This window comes from Cajanus cajan, chromosome 11 (assembly GCF_000230855.2).
Source record: "Cajanus cajan strain Asha chromosome 11, NIPB_CcT2T_4, whole genome shotgun sequence".
NCBI lineage: Eukaryota > Viridiplantae > Streptophyta > Magnoliopsida > Fabales > Fabaceae > Cajanus > Cajanus cajan.
Window position 1 is genome coordinate 23,574,242 of NC_138527.1, and position 17,553 is coordinate 23,591,794.

A 17,553-nucleotide genomic window follows, 5' to 3' on the forward strand; every position below is an offset into this window, starting at 1 on the left:
TTAATATTGACTATTATGTATTAAACGACTTTCTTGTGTCGTTGTTGAAATTTTAGAGATTTTAATAATTTTTTTATCTATTTTAATTCTTTATTTATCATATTTATTTATAAATTAAATTTTTATATTTTAAAATAAATAATTAATAATTAAAAATAATCTTATGTTACAATGTAAATTATTAATCTAAAATTTAAAATTTTATTTATATAAATTTTAAATATAATTTATATATTTAAATATAATTTTTAATTATATATATAATTATTTTTAATTTCAATTATATAATAAATATTTGATTTGTGAAATACACATACTAAAGTACTTATTTATTCCCTTAAAAAAAAGTACTTATTTATTTAAATTTATTATTATAAAAATTTGATTCCCCTTTGCCAGAGTTTTGAATCCGTCTCTTACGGATCTAGAGGGGGGCGGGTACTGACCATTAGAAATTTCATATTTTTTTAAGTAAATATGTAATATATTTTAATATGGAAAAACCAGTGACGAGAAAAGTGAAACGGAAGACCAGTGACGAGAGTGCTGCTGAGTCACCAGCAAGGGTCGGTACAACGGAGGCAACAGAGGGTCGTTCTGAGGGGACTTCAGATATGGAAAAACTCTTAAAGACTCATCTTGTAGTGAACAGATTGGATGTAGGGCTACCAATTCTCATCTTCATGGTGCTCAACCAAACGAACCTGTGGTAGAAGAGGTTGTAGTGGCAACGAAAGCTGCAACTGTAGAAGGGGTGGTTCATGGAGAAGACGGTTTCTTGGCAAGAAAGAAGATTGTACCAAATCCGGATATTATGGAGGCTAATAAGACTAAAATCGCGGAGACAATTGAACGTGATGTAACTGCTGGTGACTATGGACCATGGTTATTGGTTCAAAAAAGCCCTTGTAAGTAGGGGTCAGCATTAAACTGACACCCGAACCGAACCCGAAAAACCCGAAAAAAAATATTTCTTTTGGGTGGGTTCGGCAGGTCTTATAGGTAAATCGGGTTAAAATTTTGATTTTATACGGGTTATATTGGGCGGGTTCGGTCTATCAGGATTTTGTTGTAAAAAGTATGTTTCCCCCTTGGATGAGGATGCTCTTAAATCCCTAGGAGAAATTGCGTCAATTGAGGAAATTCACTGAATTATCAAAAGTATGGGTGCTTTCAAATCTCCAGGTCCAGATAGTTTTCAAGAAATTTTCTATCAGACTCAATGGAGTGTGGTTGGTGCTTCTCTAGTTAAGCTTGTTCAGGATATGTTCAGAAATCCCTAAAGGCTTCATGAGATTAATGATACATTCATCTCTTTAATTCCTAAGATACAACATGTTTCTATGTTGAAATACTTCAGACCAATTAGTTTGTGTAACGTCTCATATAAGGTGGTTACTAAAATTCTTTCTCATCGATTAAGGCCGTTAATGGAAAAGCTAGTGGGTCCATGTCAGGCTAGTTTTGTTCCTAATAGACACAGTAGAGATAATATCATTATTGCTCAAGAAGTTTTCCATTCTACGCAGAACAAAAAAGGTGCTACAGGGTGGATGGGAATTAAAGTTGACCTTGAGAAAGAATATGATCGACTTAATTGGAATTTTATTCGGGATACTCTTTATGAAGTGGGTTGCCCTATAAATTGTGTTGAGCTAATTTGGCATTGTATCTCCTCTTCCAAGATGCGTGTGTTGTGGAATTGAGAAATGCTTGAGGAGTTCAAGCATGAAAGAGGAATCAGACAAGGAGATCCAATCTCACCATACCTGTTTGTACTTTTTATTGAGCGACTTTTTCGCCTTATTCAAGTTGCAGTCAAGACTAAGCTTTGGAAGCCAATTCAGATTGCGCGGCAAGCCCCTAAGCTTTCTCACCTGGCCTTTGCAGATGATCTCCTTTTGTTTGCACAAGCTAGTGAGGAGCAAGCAGATGTTATAATATAGGTTCTTGAGCTTTTTTGTAAAAGTTCTGGGCAAAAGGTTAGTAGTGAAAAAATCCAGATTTTCTTCTCTAATAATGTTGGGTGGCATAGAAAACAAGCTATAAGTCAGAAGATGGGTTTTCAGCATACTTCTGATCTTCTGACTTGGGTAAGTATCTTGGCATCCCGATTCTTCATAAGAGAGTCTCTAAAAGTTCCTTTCAATTCATCGTGTCTAAGATAAATTAGCGATTATCAAATTGGAAGGCCCATCAACTCTCCTTTGCTGGAAGACTAACTTTAGTCAAATCAATATTACAAGCACTACCAGATTATGCTATGCAGTCCACTCATCTTCCTTTGTCAGTCACTGCTGAGGTGGATAAGAAGTGTTAAAGTTTCTTATGGGGAGATACTAAAAATCACAAAAAGGTTCATACTATTAAGTGGACAAAGGTTTGTCGACCAAAGGCCTGTGGTGGTTTGGGACTACGATTGTCAAAGAAATGTAATATGGCCTACATGATGAAGTGTGGTTGGGATCTTTGAACCCGTAGAGATGCCCTTTGGGTTAAACTTATTCGGTGTAAGTATCGATGTGGGGAGTCTATTCTCCCTATTATTAATTCGAACAGACCCAATTCAAATTTGTGGAGAGGGATCTGTAATGTTTGGCATTATTTTCTTCAAGGGATTTCTTGGAATATTGGAGATGGGCAGTTGGTTTCATTTTGGAATGATAACTGGGTCCCAGGCTATGGTAAGCTGGCCGAGGCAGCTCATGTCATGCCCTCAATGGAGAGTCTACCAAAGAAGGTGTGTGAGTTTGTTGAAAGGAATGGCAATTGGAATTTTCCAACCCTTAGGCCTTACCTTTCCACGGAAGTGTTGAATGTTATTCGAGCTATTCCGCCCCCCCTCTTGCAGCTCGAGGAGTTGATTCTTTGACTTGGAGAGGGTCAAGCACCAGTGAATTTTCTATTAGTTCAGCATATAGTAATATTACTCAAGAGTGTGTAGGTGAAAATGACTTGTTATTTAAAAGGATTTGGTGCTGGCCTTGGCTGGAGAGGGTCCGTTTATTACTATGGAAAATTGCTGCTAATGCATTACTCACGAATGATATCAAGAGGGCTAGGCACATGACAACAGATGCTTCATGCATGAGATGTGTTGATGATGTGGAATCGGTGGATCATGTGTTTCGATCATGTGCAATTTCCCGGGCTATTTGGTATTTTGTGCTTCCTGGATCAAAACATTAGGATTTCTTTGGTATGGATATTAAACACTGGTTGCTGTCAAATCTCAACGATAAGGCTCTATTTGCTGGTCGTGAATGGTGCTTGATCTTTGTTGTTACTTTGGATATCCTACGACAGTATAGGAATAAGGTCACTTTTCAGGGCTCTTCTTCTCAGCCTTATGAACCGGTGTCTCGAATTCTTGTCCAAGTGGATATCTTACAGGATAGTATACCCCAGTTTAGATGTCAAACCATTGCAACAACTAATAAGAGGGATCAACAGGTAGTATCTTGGGTTCATCCACCTGTTGGGATATATAAGCTGAACTGTGATGCCTCGGTTAGTCTTGAAGACAAGAGTGCTGCAGCTGGAGGTGTATGTCGTGACCATCTGATGAAATCATGCTTTGGAGTGCAAGAGGTGACATACTCAAAGATCCAAGAGGAGTGGGCTAGACATGGAAGATTGGGCCAGTCAAGGCCCAATGGGCCCTATGGGCTTGGAAGGCCCAAACCAAGTTTCAACATGGGCCTATCTTGATATGAACATTCTTATTATAATTTTGTTAGCATAATGTGAATATATTTTGGTCTTGTATTTTGGACCACATAGAGTAGCATTTTAGGTTTTAGGCTTGTTGGGCCTAGTTTTGGGCTTCATGGGCCTTTGGGCTTTTGGTACCCAATATTGGGCTCATTTTCATTCTTGTAATTTTTCCTTTCCATTGTATTTGTTTGACCAATGTAATTAGGTCATTAGAATAGGAAAATACAAGGAATATTAAAGTATGCTAATTAGGTTAAATTAGGTTTAATTTGGAAGTCATTTAAGTTACATTTGAGTCACATGTTTAGCACCATGGGTGGCTGAACATGTGCCACTCAAATTAACCCTAAATCACTCTCAAATCAAACCTAAATGCACCTTGGTACCTAAATTTTTGGACTTACACATGTGCACCAAAGTTTGAATTCAAATTTCAAATTTGAATTCAAAGTTTAGGCGCCAATTTGTGAGCCTTAAGTTTAGGCGCCTAAGTGTCATATTTTCGGTGCATACTTAAGCCTTTCCTTCACATTTTGTATTCACTTTTGAGAATAATGAAATTTGAGAGCTTATTCAGCCAAATTTCGTTCAAGAGTCACCATGAGAGAAAGCTTCACCTTAGGAACCCTACTAGGTTTTCCTCCTCTTTGAAGTGAGTTTTCCCTTGCACCTTAAGCTTGGATGCTTCCATCCAAGGCTTAAGCCTCTTCCATCCGTGATACTTCCTCCTTCTTTGGTTCATCATTTCGTGTTCAATCTCCTTTGAAGAAGATCCGAGTTTAAGGAGTAGCTAAGGAGAAGTCAACTATCACTCCTCCTCACCTTCTCTATCATTTTTGGTATCAAGAGCAAGGTCTTCAAGGAGATAAGTTGTTTCAATTTTTGAGTCCGTTTCTTCTTGTGTTCTAGTGTGTTCTTTGTGTTCTAATTGTCTTGATTGAGTTTCTTTACGGATTTATATGTTTTGAATCACATTTTGTTCCATAGATCCATTGGTTGATTGTTTTTGAATTTTCTTCCACAATCAACATGTTTAGGACCTATTAGCTTGTGCTTATTTTGAATTTCTTTGAGTCTTGTCATATATACATATTACTCTTCATTTTTGGTATAAGCTTTTCAAATTGTGCTTTTATTGTTGTCTTGTTTTCTTTCATTAAATTCCCTGTGCTGGAAGTGGCCTCAAATCTTTGCTTAAGGATCAAGCATTGCTCAACAAAGAGTAGGAAAAGTTTGGACACTAAGACTACAAAATTTTGACCTAATTTAGTGACCTAGCTTTTCCTAAATTTCCTTCACTTGAGTGACCATTCCTTTCACCTTGTGAGGAGCCTCCATTAACCTCTTTTGTGTGTTTATTGTGCAGGTCCAGGAGCTTCTTTATTGGAGAGTTGGTGACGGATTAAAACACTTAAACAAGTGTTAGAAAATTGGACAACAAATCCGTCACTAGCTTGGTCACTAAAGCCGCCATTTATTGCTTTCTAGGCTAGTTTAAATTTTTGCAAAATCTCTTGTATTTTAAACCAATTTGTAAAGCTTGGAGGGAGTATTAAGAAGCTGGTCAGGTATATCTAACTCCTTGATAGCCTTCTCACGTGTAGTACTAGTGGAAGTGGCTTGGAAATTTCATATGTTTCAAGCTTCCACTTAGGGTTATACGACTAGCTACTTAATCTTGTTTTCTTTTAAGTTTCTTGTCCATATTTGTGTTTACTTTGCTGCCCTGATTCGTCTAGACTTGTGTAGTTTTATTTGCTCACGTTTAGTTTGTTAGTAAAGAATGACACAATCCAAGAGGGGGGGTGAATTGGATTCAATGACCCTTTAAAAATTTATCAGAGTATTTTGGATCTTAATTTCAATCAAAACTTTTCTATAACAGAATTTCCAAATGAAGCTCTTCTAAAGACTTGTTAAGAAAATATGAATGCAATATGCTCACTTGATTACAACATAATGAGGTTCAAAAATAATGTTCAATTACAGATTTAAACCATCAAGATTCACATACACTTGTTAATCAAGTTTTATCTTCTTTAAAGTTCAACCAAGAAATTACACAATGTAAAAGATAAGGTAGAAGAATATTGCACAAGTCTTTTATACTGGTTCAGCCACTCCACATGTGACCTACATCCAGTCCTTAATCAACACCTGATTAAGATTTGTTCCACTATCTTTAAGCAAGAAGGTTTACAAGCACACACACATGCATATACTTCAATACTAAAGATAACCACTTTCTTGACCCCAAGAAAGCACCCCTTGTAGAACCCACTACAAGAAACCTTACCACTTGAGAAACCCTTCTCAATATTTTCCACAAAGATTCACAAAGAATAAAAGGAACGAATTCACCTGGAATTCTTGAACAAATCTTTATCTTCCCCTTTCAAGAATATGATGATGATGATCTTCTAACAAAGCTTTTCACAAACGTTTTCACTCTTGGATTTCACAAAGAAAACTCTCCAAGATGTCACAAAGACTCACAAAAACATTTTTCACAAATTGATTATCAGTTCTAACTCCTTGTCTGAAGTTTCTCAAAGTTCAAACTATTTATAAAAGTTTCAGACACAGATAATCGATTATTTTAAAGAATAATCGATTATTTTGTTCTTCAGATTTTCTGGAAATCAACCAAGAACAATATAATCAATTATTTAGCTAGATAATCGATTATTCCAGAGAGTTGTTCCTGGGATAATCGATTATTTTGGAAAATAATCGATTATTACAGCAAGGCATTCCACTTAGCCTATTAGCTGGAATAATCGATTATATTTAATGATAATCGATTATTTTGAGTTAGTTTTTAAAACTTCATTTTATACCTCAAAATAAGTTTCCAATCTTTTTAATTCATCATCATATACTCTCTACTTAGTTTAGATATAGATTTGCTTATGCACAAAGCATACAAAGCACACAAAATATAAAAACACATTCAAAACAATTTATTTCCTAAGCTCTATTACATAGCTTCATTTCATAGCATTTTCTTGACTATTCTTTAACTTTGTTTTTGTGCTCCAAGTTGTTGTTGTATACTTGTTGTGATCATCAAAACTCCTTTACGATTCAAGCTCTCCTAAGCTCAACAATCTCCCCCTTTTTGATGATGACAACCCATGATTCATATTGTATCAACCCAATGCTATTGTGCTTCAAAAATTTTCAGCCATTGTGCCTTCAATTCATTCCAACCTGCACAATACACACACACAAGCACAATACCTGCAAAAACAACTATACACACACCATACCATTTCTCCCCCTTTGGCATTATCAAAAATAAAGTAAGCCAAGTTTTTCAAATATAAGCCATGTATAGAGTATGTCCAGCAATAACCAAAATAAAACTTTGATTCAGCAAACTAAATTAATCATATGTGCACCATTTAGCCACAGTTCATACCAAATCAAGTCAAGAAAAACATGTCCACAATATTAAAAATAGAGTATTCCAATCAAAACCAAAATAGCAACTCATATGCTCACAAAACAGAGCACTTTTGCATCAGTCAAGCAAACCATAACATGATACCACATTCAGACCAACAAATCAGCAAAATAAAGTCCAAATTTCATCAGAATGTAAATTGTTCAGAACCAGAATTAAAAAAAACTTACAACCAAATTGAAATTAATTGTTCAAGAACAGAATTTACAATCCTAATTAAAACTAATCAAAGAAACAGAACACGGATCAATCCTCATCCTCCGGTATCCCAAGTTGGGTCTTGATCAGCCTCACTTCACAATCCAAATCATCAAATCTGTCAAGAATACCAGAAAATAAGGACTCATGTCTTCTCGACATTTCCATCACTGCATCCATCTTGTTGATCATTATTTGCTCAAACGGTGAGAACAACTTCATTTCCGGTTCAGACTCCCTTCCAGGCTCAGCTTCCACCTGTGGTGGCTGATCCTCATCATGGGACGGAACACCGTCTTCATCTGTTGCCGGCTCCGGTGTAGGGAGTACATCGCCTTTAAACACCCACTTGTCTTCTTGCTTGATCATCCCCATGTGATGCAAAGAAGACTTCTCTATTTTATTCGAAGCATGCAACACAATTTTTCTTTCACCTGTCAAATCTACTCCAGCATTCTCAAAAATTTTAGATAGCAAAAGAGCATATGGAATCAGACCATCTTCCTTTCTCCTTGCTTTCCATATACAATCATTCACAACCGATACCCAATCGATCTTAATTTTCTTCTTAATCACATGCATCAACAAAATGTCATCTCTTGACATTTGAGCATGGTTGTGCAAACTGGGTTTCAACATCCAAGCAATAATAAAAGAAATTAAACGAGAGTTCTTTTTCATACCTCCCGCCAAGAATTTCTCATAATTGGTGTTCACCGGGTTCCTTTGACAATCCCGGAATGTGGTCAGTTCTTCAAAATCCCCAAAGTTAAAGGGTTGGGGTTTCTCTGCTCCAGTACCGCTCAGACCCGCAGCAGCCGCCAATGTCAGTCCGTCCAGCCGAATCATTTTCCCTTTTACCACCGATTGCATAATGCCATCGTTGCTAGTGGCAAAACAGAGGAAAAGCCTAATCAACTCAGGATAATAGGGACCATCCAGCTCTAAAAATTTCTTCAGCCCTTGATGCTCCAAAAGGGTTGGAAAACTAAAACCTTCGTTCTTGAACCAATCAAGCTTTAGGGTCTTCGGAGGAATGATTCTCCGGCCAGCATACCACTCAAAATAGTACTCTTGAGTCTTCTCATCAGGGAACCATTTAGAAATAAGTTGCCCAGAGGGTAGAGGACGTTTGCTCCCCCTCACTTCAAGCTTCTTTGGCCTTTTGGATGAAGATGCCATGGATGGGTCTTGAAGAAAATGAAGAAGAAGAGAGATTTTGAGAGGATTTGAGAGGGTTAGGGTTTTGAGGGTTGAGAGAAAATGAGAGAATGAGAGAAGATCAGTTGAGAGAAGTGTTTTATGCCCTAACACATTCTGGGTATAAGGGTAATGGGTGGTTTTAAAAGTTGGCGCGGAGATAACTGTTTCAGGAAATTTTAAAACACACCGCCCAGATAATCGATTATTTATGCAAATAATCGATTATTTGCATCAGTAAAAACACTTAAAAACACAATCTGATATGGATAATCGATTATTTTAAGGATAATCGATTATTTTAAGGATAATCGATTATTACAGAGGGTAGTTTCTCCTAACACAACCCAGATAATCGATTATTTACAGAATAATCGATTATTCCAGTGACTTCTCAGATTCCAGCTTCCAGATAATCGATTATTACCCAAGATAATCGATTATTACAGTGACTCTTGAGTTCCTTCTTACCAGATAATCGATTATTGCCCAAATAATCGATTATTTCAGAGACTTTTGGAATTCTTCATGTTCCAGATAATCGATTATTACTCAAGATAATCGATTATTTCCACGAATTACTTAAGATAATCGATTATATCTTTAGATAATCGATTATTCCAGAGAAGTTTTGCTTCTCAGAAATTTTAACATTTGTCAAATTTTACCAAGTCTTATTTGTCACTGATACTTTCTTCCAACCATCTCTAATTTCCACTCTCAAAGCATAATCAATTCAAACATGATTCATTGATTATTCCCAATTCAATTCTCAAATGGTTGAATCTTTCTCTTGGTAGAGGTTTTGTAAAAATATCAGCTAATTGCTTGCTTGTTTCCATAAACTCTACAACACAATCATTCCTTTGAACATGATCTCTCAAAAAGTGGTGTCTTATTTCAATATGTTTTGTTCTAGAGTGCAACTCTGGATTCTTGGTCAAATTTATTGCACTAGTATTGTCACACCACAAAGGAATTTTGTTCAACTCAACTCCATAATCTCTTAGTTGTTGTTTCATCCAAAGAATTTGAGCACAACAACTTCCAGCAACTATATATTCAGCCTCAGCTGTACTCAAAGCAACACAAGCTTTCTTTTTGCTATGCCATGAAACAAGTGCACTACCTAGCAAGTGACAAGTTCCACTTGTGCTCTTTCTATCTAGTCTACACCCAGCATAGTCTGAATCTGAGTAACCTATCAGACTTAGTGAGACTCCCTTTGGATTCCACAACCCCACATTTGTTGTACCTTTCAAATACTTAAGAATTCTCTTCACACTCTTCATATGAGATTCTTTAGGATTAGCTTGGAATCTTGCACATAGGCACACAACAAACATTATGTCAGGCCTACTTGCTGTCAAGTACAAGAGTGATCCTATAATGCCTCTATACTTTGGACTATCAACAGCAATTCCTTTCTCATCTAAGTCAAGATTGCAATTGTTTGATATTGGTGTGGTAGCCTCCTTACACCCTTCCATACCAAACTTTTTCAGAAGTTCATTGTAATACTTGCTTTGACTTATGAATATTCCATCATGCATTTGTTTAATTTGCAATCCTAAAAAGAATGTAAGCTCTCCCATCATTGACATTTCAAATTCTCCTTGCATGGTTTTAGAAAATTCTTTACATAGAGAGATATTTGTAGATCCAAACACAATGTCATCCACATATATTTGTACATACATTGTATAATTTTCAAACTTCTTGACAAACAATGTATTATCCACCTTTCCTCTTTCATAATCATTCTCAATTAGAAATTTGCTCAGCCTATCATACCATGATCCAGGAGCTTGCTTCAAGCCATAGAGTGCCTTTTTGAGCTTGTACACATGATTAGGATTCTTGTAGTCCACAAAACCAGGTGGCTGTTCCACATACACTTCCTCTTGTATAAACCCATTGAGGAAAGCACTTTTCACATCCATTTGATAAAGCTTGAAATTCTTTATAGAGGAATAAGCAAGAAGTAATCTAATGGCTTCTATCCTTGCTACAGGGGCAAAAGTCTCATCATAGTCAATTCCCTCTTCTTGATTATACCCCTTAGCCACTAGTCTTGCCTTATTTCTTAGAATTATTCCAGATTCATCAAGCTTATTTCTGAAAACCCATTTGGTTCCAATAATTGGATAATCTTTTGGTAATGGCACTAAATCCCACACTTCATTTCTTTCAAACTGATTTAGTTCCTCTTGCATGGCCATTAACCAATGCTCATCTTTAAGTGCTTCATCAATGTTCTTAGGTTCAACTTGTGACACAAATGCCATAGTGTTACAAATATTTTTAATAGCACTCCTAGTTGAGACACCCTTACCAATGCTTCCAATTATGTTGTCCATTGATAAGTCTCTAGTGGTTTTCCATTCCTTAGGCAGTTGTTCACTTGTTTCCTTTGCTTTCTCATGTGATTCACTCTCCTTAGGCACTTCATTAGGTTCATTCTCCAATAGGGATTGATCAAGCAACTCATTTAAATCTTCAATTTCAGTTTGCCTAGTCTCTTGCTTATTTGACTCATCAAATACCACATGGACAGATTCTTCTACAACTAGAGTTCTCTTATTATAAATTCTATAAGCCTTACTATTTGTAGAGTATCCTAGAAATATTGCTTCATCAGCCTTTGCATCAAACTTGCCAAGTTGCTCTTTCCCATTGTTCAGCACATAGCACTTACACCCAAACACTCTAAAATATGAAATGTTAGGCTTCTTACCTTTGTAAATTTCATAGGGTGTTTTATTTAATATAGGCCGAATCAGAACTTTATTTAACACATGACAAGCAGTGTTAATAGCATCAGCCCAAAAATATTTTGGCAAGTTTGTTTCATTCAACATTGTTCTAGCAAGTTCTTCTAAGGACCCATTCTTTCTCTCAACAACCCCATTTTGTTGAGGTGTCTTAGGTGCTAAGAAATTATGGTTTATACCATGTTTCTCACAGAATTTCTGAAACATCAAGTTTTGAAACTCACCTCCATGGTCACTTCTTATAGAGGTGATGTTTGAGCACTTCTCATTTTGAACAAGTTTGGCAAATTTTCTAAAGGCATTAAAAGCATCATTTTTATTTGCAAGAAACATAACCCATGTGTATCTAGAATAGTCATCAACAATTACTAAGCCATAGTAGTTTCCGCCTAAGCTCATGGTTCTTGAAGGACCAAACAAATCAATGTGAGTTAATTGCAAAGGTCTAGATGTGGAAATCTGATTTTTTCTTTTAAAGCTAGCCTTCACTTGCTTGCCCTTTTGACAAGCATCACATAGTTTGTCCTTACCAAACTTGAGTTTAGGTAGACCAACCACTAATTCTTTCCTACACAGCTTATTCAAATGATCCATATGAATATGTGCAGCTCTCCTATGCCAAAGCCATATGTTTTCTTCTTGAGTTATTAGACACTTAGTGTTTGACATTGTTATAGAGTGTTCTAAGTCAAGCATGTATATATTGTCAATTCTTTTACCAATGAATCTGATTTCTTTACTCTTTTTATCACATATCAAGCAACATGTATCATCAAATTCAATTTTAAAGCCTTTATCACTCAATTGACTAATACTCAGCAAATTATGTTTCAACCCATCAACAAGCAAAACATTTTCAATCAATGTTTGAGAGGAGGGATTACCAACATTGCCATGGCAAAGAATTTTCCCCTTATTATTGTCACCATAGGTAACATACCCTTCATTCTTCAATTTCAGATTTGTGAATTTTGAAGGATCCCCAGTCATATGCCTTGAGCAGCCACTATCAAGATACCAAAGTAGATTTTTGGCCCTCAAGCATTCCTACAACAAAAATTCAGAGGAAAAATTTAGGTACCCATGTGGAGGGTCCTTGTAGGTTAGTTCTCAGCCTTTGACTCTTCTCAATCCTAATCATTTCTCCATTTGGAACTCCATATTTCCTAGAATAGCAGTTCCTAATTGTATGGCCTCTTTTGCAGCAATAAAAACAAGTTGTTTGTCTAGAAAAGTTGCTTTTAAATTTTCTAAAATTTTGATTATTCACAAAAGCTTCTTTCTTTGACTTAAATGGCATGCTCATACTTTGGTTAAAACCAAGTCCACTACTATCAAAAGTGTTTCTTTGTTTTCCCAAAAGAATGTTCAAGTTTTCATTTCCATTAGTGAACCTTGCAAGTGTAGATTTTAAATCAGCATTTTCTTTTTCAAAAACTTTGCAATGTTCACAAACATCTTTTGAGGAGTGAGCTTCACTAAAGTTAAACATAGTTTGAAGATTTTCATGCTAATGCTTCAAATCTTCAAGCTCTTGTTCAGCTTCAATTAAAGCATTTTCATACCATTTCAGCTTGTTTTTCAACTTTGAATTTAAGGCACCTAATTTGACAGCTTCTTCATGAATTTGTATAAAAGCTTCTTGGAGCTGATCATAATCCGGATTTGATTCAAGGTCAGAGTCACTTACAATTGTGTCTTGGTCAGTTCCAGCCATCAAGCACAAGTTGTTCTCCTCACATTCAGATTCATCACTTGATGTGCTCGAGTCATTATCTTCCCAAGCAATGTAGGCTCTCTTCCCTTTTCCATTTTTCTTAAATTTCTTCTCCTCTTGTTGCTTCTTCAAGAGATTTGGACACTCAGCTTTCATGTGTCCCGGTTTTCCACATTCAAAGCAATTGAAGGAGGATGTGCTTGCTTCCTCTTTCTTGTTTGTCTTTTTATTGAATTTGTAGGGGGAATTCTTCTTTCTTCTCATGAACTTTCTGAACTTCTTCACCAGCAGATTGAAGTTCTCGGTTTCGGAATCATCGGAGCTTGTTTCTTCCCACACCTCTTTACCTTTGGCATATTTCAAGGCTTTCAATGACACTCCTTTGCCTTTCTTATCTTGCTGCTCATGTTCATCAAATATGTGCAACTTTTGCTCATGCTCTCTCAGCTTCCCAAAGAGAGTAGCTAATTTCAAGGAGGTCAAATCCTTTGATTCTTCAATGGCTGTCACCTTTGCTTGCCATGATCTGTCCAAGCATTGCAGCACTTTTAAATTCAGCTCTTCCTTCTCAAATTTCCTGCCAAGGTCAACAAGGTGATTTATCAAGTGTGTAAATCTCTTTTGAAAATCAAAAATAGATTCACCATTTTGCATTCTAAATAGCTCATATTCTCTTATGAGAGTATGCTTTCTTGATCTCTTTACATCACTTGTTCCTTCATGAGTGACTTGCAAAGTATCCCACATTTCTTTAGCAGATATGCATTATGAAATTCTAAAAAATTCATCAATAGACAATGCATATGTTATAATGATTTTGGCTCTCTTATCATGTTGGGCTCTTTTCTTTTCCTCATCACTCCACTCACTCCAATGTTTTTCCTTAAGCTCACCATCATCATATTTTTTCATAGGAATATAGGGTCCATTTTCAATAGCATCCCATACAACAATATCAATAGCTTCAATGAAAATTCTCATCCTAATTTTCCAATAGACATAGTTTTCACCATTGAAAACAGGAGGTCTATGAATAGACATACCCTCACCATAGGGTAAGTTGTTGTTGGCCATTTTTGAAATCTTGAATAACTCTCAAGAACCTTGCTCTAGATACCAATTGTTAGTAAAGAATGACACAATCCAAGAGGGGGGGTGAATTGGATTCAATGACCCTTTAAAAATTTATCAGAGTATTTTGGATCTTAATTTCAATCAAAACTTTTCTATGACAGAATTTCCAAATGAAGCTTTTCTAAAGACTTGTTAAGAAAATATGAATGCAATATGCTCACTTGATATTTAAACCATCAAGATTCACATACACTTGTTAATCAAGTTTTATCTTCTTTAAAGTTCAACCAAGAAATTACACAATGTAAAAGATAAGGTAGAAGAATATTGCACAAGTCTTTTATACTGGTTCAGCCACTCCACATGTGACCTACATCCAGTCCTTAATCAACACCTGATTAAGATTTGTTCCACTATCTTTAAGCAAGAAGGTTTACAAGCACACACACATGCATATACTTCAATACTAAAGATAACCACTTTCTTGACCCCAAGAAAGCACCCCTTGTAGAACCCACTACAAGAAACCTTACCACTTGAGAAACCCTTCTCAATATTTTCCACAAAGATTCACAAAGAATAAAAGGAACGAATTCACCTGGAATTCTTGAACAAATCTTTATCTTCCCCTTTCAAGAATATGATGATGATGATCTTCTAACAAAGCTTTTCACAAACGTTTTCACTCTTGGATTTCACAAAGAAAACTCTCCAAGATGTCACAAAGACTCACAAAAACATTTTTCACAAATTGATTATCAGTTCTAACTCCTTGTCTGAAGTTTCTCAAAGTTCAAACTATTTATAAAAGTTTCAGACACAGATAATCGATTATTTTAAAGAATAATCGATTATTTTGTTCTTCAGATTTTCTGGAAATCAACCAAGAACAATATAATCAATTATTTAGCTAGATAATCGATTATTCCAGAGAGTTGTTCCTGGGATAATCGATTATTTTGGAAAATAATCGATTATTACAGCAAGGCATTCCACTTAGCCTATTAGCTGGAATAATCGATTATATTTAATGATAATCGATTATTTTGAGTTAGTTTTTAAAACTTCATTTTATACCTCAAAATAAGTTTCCAATCTTTTTAATTCATCATCATATACTCTCTACTTAGTTTAGATATAGATTTGCTTATGCACAAAGCATACAAAGCACACAAAATATAAAAACACATTCAAAACAATTTATTTCCTAAGCTCTATTACATAGCTTCATTTCATAGCATTTTCTTGACTCTTCTTTAACTTTGTTTTTGTGCTCCAAGTTGTTGTTGTATACTTGTTGTGATCATCAAAACTCCTTTACGATTCAAGCTCTCCTAAGCTCAACATAGTTTAGTCTCAAAAACAAACAAATTGTGAAAAACATACAAAAAATTTTGTGAAAAGTTTTGGGGAATTGGAAGTACCACAAAGGAGTTTAGTGATTTCCACTTAAAAAGGCTTGGTTATTAAGTGGCTCTTTGTAGCTCACCTCCCTTGATAGTGCAACTTGTACACTTAGACTTCCAAGTGTTATTTTCATTCCTAGAAAATACAAAAAACATTTTCTATCTTTTGCATAGCATATAAAATTCTTATTGCTTAATCATGAGTCATCATTCTCAAAGTAGTAGTGACTTTGAAACTCCTAAAAGTTTTAGAAGAATTGTCAAGGAGGTTGAAGCACTAAAACTTTGGAAGCAAGAAGAGGTACTTCAAAAAGAAAAAGAAAAGATTAAAAGAGAAGTACAACTTATTGCTTTAGAGGAAGAGATACAAAAGATTAAGCAAAAAGAAGAAAAACTTTTGAAAAAAAATCAATAAAAATAAAAGTCAAAAAAGTTCTTCAAGGAGCTCAACCAAGAGTTCCAATGACTCTCAAAGCCAAGAAAATGATGGTAGTTTGAATATGGATGCATACTACCAACCTAAACCTAGGAGAGTCATTAAGGAACCCAAAGTGAGGTGTAGACCCCTAAAATTGTCCGGGTCGGAAATAAAGCTTGAAGACTCTTGAGGACTGAAGGAAAGTCAGCCAGAAGGACTCATGGAAGGCCCTAGGAGGATTCTCTGTAGGTCTAGAGGTCTTGTAATAGCTCAAAATAAGAAAGTGGAGGGAATGAAGCCCAATACGGCCTCCCAAAAGTTCAGTACGGCCGTATTGAACATTTTGAACTACAATACGGCCGCACTGAACTCAATACGGCCGTATTGAGGTTTCTTGAACTTCAATACGGCCGCACTGAACTCAATACGGCCGTATTGAAGTTTCTGAACTTCAATACGGCTGCACTGAACTCAATACGGCTGCACTGAACTTCAATACGGCTGCACCGAACTCAATACGGCCGTATTGAGGTTTTTTGAACTTCAATACGGCCGTACTGAATTCAATACGGCCGTATTGTAGTTCAAAACTTCAATACGGACCGTATTGACCCCCAGAGGCCGTATTGCGCCTCATCCCTATAAATATGACGTCAATTGGACGTCATTCTACACTTTTACACTGAGTTTTAACCCTCTTCTTGAGTATTCTGGGTTTTTTTGAGCAGTGCTCTGCCTAGAAATCACTCGGAGAGTTGATCCGACAAAGTTCTCGAGTTCTGAGCTTTTTGCTTGAGTCTCGAACTGAGTCGAAGGGAAATCCTCCGGATTTCCATAGTTAAAATTTTCTAGGAGGGAGCGAGCGGGCTTGTAGAGCGAGGGAACGCCAAAAAGCTTCCCAGTTTTACTTGAATATAAAAGCACGCTTCAAAGGTTTCTTCTTAAGACCTTCCTTTTACTGCTTTCTGTGTGTATATTTAACTGTCATCATGTAGATAGTTAAGTTATAATTGTTTAGAATAAATAGGGGTAATTTAGTAATTTCGCACTATTATTTTTAGAAATAATCTGTCATAGGGAACCCGAAAGGGGCGCTGTGGGGTGCTAACACCTTCCCCACGCGTAACCGACTCCCTTACCCGACTCTGGTTGTCATGGCCGAAGTCGATTTTTGAATCGATTGCCTTAAACTTCTTTTTCCAATGTTTTGAGTAAAACATTGGTGGCGACTCCATGAACCCTTCCTTTTTATGAAAACCGCTAATCCATGGAGGGTCCCGCTTGGGATTAACATGGATTGGTGAGCCTTTTAATAAAATTGCTCGTTTGACAAGGTCTCAGCTTGAGAATAAGTCATTCTAGCAATCCATATTTTTAAACAAATAAAAGAGTCCAACCATCCTTCGCGAATGCCGAAAGCCCGTTTCGGGCCGGTGGCGACAGATGGCGACTCCGCTGGGGAAGCCTCGAGAGTCAGTCCCATTTAGTGACAGATTATTTTTAACAAATAATAGTTAAAATTACTTCATTACCCCTCGCGTGTATGATAACATGCTTTATTTATATGGCTTTAATAATTG